The following is a 6,751-nucleotide window of genomic DNA, read 5'->3' as shown; positions in this document are numbered from 1 at the left end:
GGCGCGGCCCGGCCCGGCCCGGGGGGTTCAGCCAGACAAAGAACAGTCCCGGCAACCAAATAAGGAAGTTGGAGCTGGAGGATTTCAGAATAGGAGCAGGGGGGAGCCGGCGGGGAAAGCCGCCCTCCTGCAGGCAAGAAGCCGCCTTCGGCTCTTCACAGCGAGTGGCAGGTACCGGGGATCAGGGCTCACGAACCTGTCTTTATCCTTCTGTAACCTCCGCCAGAAAAACTGGAGAACTCAAGCTGTGTTTGTCACGTTTTCGCGTGTTTCTGAAAGCTCCTTATTGATTTTTGTTTATAAAGGAGGAGACTTTGGCAGCCCCGGGTTTTAGCAGCCTGAAGATAAATGATAATACCATTCTTATTTATATCATTTAATATAATTACAATGATGATAATTTTTTCCCCCTTTGCCAGGGGAAAAAATATCCCGTCGTAGATAATTCCAAGCATTAACAAAAACACGTTGTGAGTTTTTATCTACTGCAGTGTTCTGATGAAAACTTTAAAATTAGTCTAGAAAAGGTACATGCAAGCCCTGAGAGGCTGAGGTGGCTTTGCGCTTGAGAAAGCGAGAAAATGAGTACTAAGAAAACCATCCTGACAGTCCTGATAGAAAAGCATTTCATAGCAAAATGACTTGGTGGAAAAATATTCCAGGATATCAGAAAAGCAAGTAAACTACTGTTTTAAACATAAGTATGGAATTCACACCCTGCGATCCTAATCCCTAGTGCCTTGGGGCTTTTTCTGTTCTACTTATATGGGCTGAATTTTAAAGGTCTTATGCCTGGTGGGAAAAGACACAACACCATTCACCTTTTCACTTCAGACTTACTCGGAGCGGGAAGAATCAACACAACAGAAACATTCAGTAGATGAAGGAGCAGCTGTGATCTCTGCTGACTGTGTGAAAGCTAGAACAGAGAAAACTAAATACCTGTGGGCACAAACTTCAGCAGTAACACTTAACATACTGGCCTGGTTTGCTTTGGTTTCAAAACGTTAGCAACAGAATGCCTCCTAAATTCACAGCCTTTATAGCAAACAATTACATGCACTATGAACTTGACATCTTGATGAAAGGAAGTAAGTTATGCCTTGATCTTGAAATTGCGACCAGATCAGCTCATAAACAGCTCCTGAAAAACACTTTAAATTGTGGGGAAGACTGACTCAGAAGAAACAGCTTCTTTATCTTTCCTGACAGGCCTCCCAATTACATCAGCTGTAAGTTACTAAAGTGCAACTAATTGAAAGATACAATATGCTCACTATTACTGTATCAGGAGTATTAGAGAATGTGATGTTGAGATTGGAGTTAGGAACTGGGAAGGATTTACAGGTGACATTCAATTTGCTACAGCCACCGGTGACTTTATATAAGCCTCCTAACAATTTAAGCATCTGAAGTGTAGGTTGACCTGTCATAGATCCAATAGTGATGCTTACACATGTGATTTCAATATCACAGCTGAAGAGTGTTATGCCAATTTTACTGTGAAGTGAGGAAGAAACCATAGATACAATACTAACAAAACCACAGAGAGTAAGCCTTAGGCAAGATTATTTTGTTCTTGATCCCAGTATGTTGATTGAAACAGAAGAGTATTACAGGTATCTTTGTAATTTATTTCACTAATAAAAAATAGAGAATCTGAGAAGAGAGGTAGAGTGAGGAGAGAATGAAGGTGCAAGGAAAAGCTGCAAGAGTTGGGAAATTAATACAGGGCAGAACCAGCTTCACACCTTGGTAGAAAAATGAAGTTGGACAAAACCTTACAAAATAGTTCTCCTTTGTGGTGTTAGTGAAACTGGCAGCTTAACACAGATCAAAATCCTTTTGTGTCTGAGGAGTGAATAATTTTCCAGGTTATATTTTGTTATATTTAATGTAGCTATTTCCAGAGCTCCTATGCATTGCTATATCAGTAGTTGTGCAGGTCAGGAAATTCTCTGGGATTATTCGTGGTCAAAACAGACTAAGAATATGGGTACTGAAGTATCTAGGTACTTTAAGGAAACCATTGGGATACCTGATTTATAGAGCATATACTCTATATGCTGCTTGTTCAACCGTCACAGTTCCAGTTCCTTGTTAGGCAGTGCTTATATAAGTAGATCCATGTTTTTTCTCCATACTGTCATACAGGTTACATAGTAAGTCTTATCAATATTATTTAAACAGTTTTGTACCCTGAAGACCTTTACTATTTTAGTCTAAAAGGTGAAGTGATTAGTATTATGATGAAGACTTGAGCATGCATCACTTCATCACCATGCACATACATATGCATGTGTGTGTATACATATATGTCCATTAAAATGGTATTTGCCTTCTCATGAAAATTGTCTCAGCAACAGAAACTTCTCATTTTTGTTTTCTTTTATGTATAATTAGAAGTTTTGGAAAAGGTCCTCTTTTTATATTTGTTGAATCGTGTTTTCATAGATCATAGACCTTGCAGTGTGATTTGCTTTCAAATGGTAGCTTTAGCTATGGTTTCCTCTCTAAAACATAACTTTGATGGTGTGTATTGGCAGAATTGAAAGCATTGGGAAGCATTTACTTAAATAATCTTTCTTGTAACAAAGACATAATCCTTTATTTTCCAGAAGTGCTAAGAAAAACAAAAGCCACAAACAACTTGGTATTCCTAGCTCAGGCATTGTGAATTTCACCAACAGGAAATAACACCAAACAAAGCAATTTACAGTTATGACCTCAGCGTCTGCCAACACCAGCAAAGTTAGGTAGTACAGGATGCTTGTAACACAGGATTCAAGAGACTTTTGAAATAGCGCTAAATGCTTTGGACTAGTGTGTGTTTGACAGTTGCCATTTCAGAGGTATAGTTGGTCTGTTTTGTTTTCAGAAAAGCTTAATTTTGCTTTCTGGCCTTCTAAAGAAATCTCAGACTCTCATGCATTCCAAGAAAATCAGTGTCCTGTTCCTGGTTTAGTAATCCCTATTCAAAGCATTTAAATGTTGTCAAGAACAGAATGGGAGAGGATGTAATTTTATGGGGGTTTTTTGTTTTAAACAAAAATTTGAAATCCACAGTGGTTGATATGTTAAAGCCTATTTTGCATAGCTAGTGTAAATGGCATGCATTTCCTTTATGTAAGAAAAACAGGGAGATTGCTGAATTGGGCTCCATAAATCATAGAATTCAGTCAGCTGCATATGAAAGTTTGAAAGTTTGTAAATTCTTTCAGTTCCCTATTCTAGTCCTTCAGTGTCTATGTTACTGCCATTTCCATCTGAGCTTAATGATGTTTGAACTGTAATATGATGCAAAGCTCCATTGTGGCTAGCTGAATTCTCTTTGGGTTGATTTACAGGCATGCCTATATTTTTGAATTAATTTCCAGTTTTTAAAACCAAAAGAATCTTGTGTCATGTGTCTCCCCCATGTAGAAAACACCATTTGAATCTCAATCACAACTTCTTCCTAGACCTCAGATTTTTTTAGGTTTGGTTTGGTTTTCTTTCTGAAAAACATCCAATTTTGATTTAAAGAATTTGAGAGATCTGGTCTTAACTAGCACAATCAGAATTGCACTCTCCACTGTAGCTTTTAATGTCTTTGTTATTCACCAGCTAGGATGCCAAAATTTTGCATATCATAATTAAAAAAAAACCAAACCAACAAATAGGCAAATAGATGACAGGAAATAAGTGTGTAGTTATTTGTAGTCTAGTAGCACTGGAAACTACCTGTTGTGGATGACGATGTATGTACACTATAAAAATACACTTTCTTCACTGAAAATACACTGCAAGCAAAAAGGTTGCATTTAAATACTACAAATTATTCTGTAGTAGTTTAAGAACTTGACAGACTCTCTGAAGAAGTCCGTTGAGTTGTTTTAGCTTCATTTGTTTTCTCTTGGATTGCTGAGGATGTAATTACTTTGTATAAAGTTTTCTCTCTGCATTTTCAGCTTTTTTTTTTTCCTTAAGTCATCCTTGTTAGTTTTTAAACTTTAAGCAATGCTGATTTCATTTTATTTACAGAGTGGTATAAACAGTGAACCTTCATTTTGTGAAGATTCTCAAGGTTTGAATGATGAATGCAGGCAAAAAAAAAAAAACCTCATATGACTTCAGGCAGTTTGGTGTTTGCATGTTTCACTAATGGCATTTACCATTACCTCTCTTAGTTCACAGAAATTAATTGTTGGGCTTTTTACTACATTTTTCCAAAACCTGTTTGTTATAATTGTCATTACATTCTAAATATTTCATTTAAGTATTAGGACTACATTGGACTTGTATGCAGTTGTCTTTTTACGTGTAAATTAGTTTTGCTCATTTTAGTTTGCTACTCATGCTGTACATAGAGTACATACTCCTTGAACTAGAAACAAATGTTCCTGGGGCTGGAATGATGGGCAAAGTTATTTACAAGAAAAAAATCACAGATCATATTATGTTTTAAGTTAAGCATATGATCTTGTTTCCTTTCTCTTTGGACCCTTATCTCACGTTGCGCCCCATGTTTGGTTCCCAGTAAGCTGACCTTCATTTTCACTTTGCATGCCCAGTTATGCTTGTGGAGTCACACTGCAGGAAACGTCTTGAACTAAGCTGATGTTCACAAACTGTCTTTTTGCTTTCATCTTCCATCCCCGTGACGTGAACATGAGCATACATGTATAGACATGAAATTCTTCTCCAGAATTCTTAGAACATATGTGCAAAATCGAGCAATATCAGATCTGTGACAGAATAAAGTGTCAGAGAACTCAGTTGTCTTTACTGCAATATTAACTCACTGTTGTAATCAAATACAAAGGAGAAGGTGCAGTTAAGAGATGTAACGTCCAGGTACTTTTTTTCTGTAATTGGCTTTTCCTACCATCCATCAGCCCGTTCTTTGTTGTGTGTGTTAGATTATCTGCAGCTATTACTGGCTGAACTGTGTTCTGCTTGTTAGATAGAATACTATCCTCAACCAGCATACTTAGCCAAAATCTTATAGAGACCTGATTAGTGATGAGTGATACTCTTTTTATCTTTGTACTATCTTAATACTATGTGTATGAGCTACCATGCTTCTTCCCCATAGTCATGTACCAGAATTGGAGACTGAGTGCTAGTGCAGTGCCAGTCTTCTTGCTGCCAGGATCTGACATGTCACTCTCTCTTCTGGTGATGAGGAGATGCTTTATTTCTGCTTCCCTTTTTCCTAGTTGGCAGAATTCCTCTGTTCTCCCCTTCATGTTCTGGAGCAATCAAGCGATGTGGAGTGAGTTTTGAGTCCTAAAGAGGGCTGGATGGTAAAAAGGGGTGAAGGGGGTTGATAAAGCAGGGGAAGTTTCAGTGCCACCTTGTTCTGTGTCATCCACTGTAGAATGAAATTTCTCAGGTACGGGTCTTGCTCATCTTGGGGGTTCATACCAGTTGGAGGAAAATCGTTATGATAATGTTCTTGTGTAAACCCAAAAGATTCCAGACATCCAGAACTGGACTGTAACACACACTGACTGGAAAGTGGAGCTCAAACAAGAAAGAGGAGCTCCCTTATTTTTAGTTGCCATTGTCCAGCATGTTTAATAGTAGTGAGGTAAAAGGAAGAGTGTTAGTACTCTTCTTTTTGCTTTCCACATTGCAGATAATTCAAGTGATACCACTGATCACCTCTGCGGACTGAGTATGGATTTGAAAATAGAGGTTTTATAGATGTATCTTTTGAGATTGTCTGTCTGGTTTTAAGCAGATGTTTAAGTAGATGTTACTAAATGATTAGTTGTGTTCTATGATTACTTATAAAACTGACGTTGGCATGTATTCTGTAAGAAAGCTCTGGGTTCAGACCAAGAGGGTTCTAGTAGGAAGGGTATGATCCAGCAACAGAAACCCGTTCTTCAGTCTTCATCTCCTTGTGGAAAAAATTTTTAAAAGTATCTACCTCCAAATGGTGCCCTTAGTGGAATATGCAGTAGTAATGTATTTACAGTAAGTGTTTGATATTCGGGATGGTTTTGCATTATTAGACTGTGAAACAGCATGAATTTTGTAACACACAGGAAATCTTTGGACTGATGCTATTCTCTGACAGGTGAAGAAGACACAGGAGACAGTAAAACAGATGACTAAAGTGTGTGATAGTGATACGTTTTTTCTAGAAAAAAAGTTTTAAATTCAGTTTAACTTGAGAACTCAGGGACTTGGTGTAGCATAAGTATGATTTAAAAAGAACAGAAAAGTCTTAGAAAGCTTAGAGTAACTTTGAGACGTGGCTTCTGCATTAAAACCTGTAGCCATCCCACCCACCTTCTCATGCAGGCAAAAATGATGTGGAAATCATTGAAACTTTTCCTACGCAGAAAAGCTAACGTAAACTTTCGTGGCAGCACTTCTGTGCATGGCAGCGTGGAAGAGGCTGGGATGTCTCTTCTGCTGTCTAGGCAGCTGCAGCGCCTGCTTCTGCTTTAGGGGGAACGTCTCAAGCTTTTCTACTGGCTATGGATGCCGAGTTGCTGGAGGGAAGAAAGTGAACTTCCAGCGTGGGACCCGAGCCTTTTTTGGTAAAAAGCGTGTCAAAAGCCCCTGTTCTTGCCGCGCCGGGGGGAGAGCTATTAAGACTTAGGCGGCGGCAACAGGGAAAGGGGCTCCGCTGCGGCAACCCCCCCTTTCCCCGCCGTTCCCCGCAGCCTGGTAACGCCTCCCGCCGGCACCGGGGAGCCCAGGGTGACCGCGGGACTCTTAACGTGAAGCCGCCGGAGTGGGACGCGCCGGC

At 39.2% G+C, this 6,751-nt stretch overlaps 1 protein-coding gene across 1 annotated transcript in view; it reads left to right on the top strand.

The window, feature by feature from the left end:
• The window catches only part of PALLD (palladin, cytoskeletal associated protein), a 199,652-nt gene that overhangs the window by 125,730 nt on the left and 67,171 nt on the right, over nucleotides 1-6,751 (top strand). The gene's annotated exons all lie outside the window — the stretch shown is intronic.

The sequence above is a fragment of the Athene cunicularia genome, assembly GCF_003259725.1.
Source record: "Athene cunicularia isolate RWA chromosome 4 unlocalized genomic scaffold, athCun1 chr4_part1, whole genome shotgun sequence".
Classification (NCBI taxonomy): Eukaryota; Metazoa; Chordata; class Aves; order Strigiformes; family Strigidae; genus Athene; species Athene cunicularia.
Note: the sequence above shows the minus strand (reverse complement) of the source record. Positions and strands in the feature narration are given on the sequence as shown.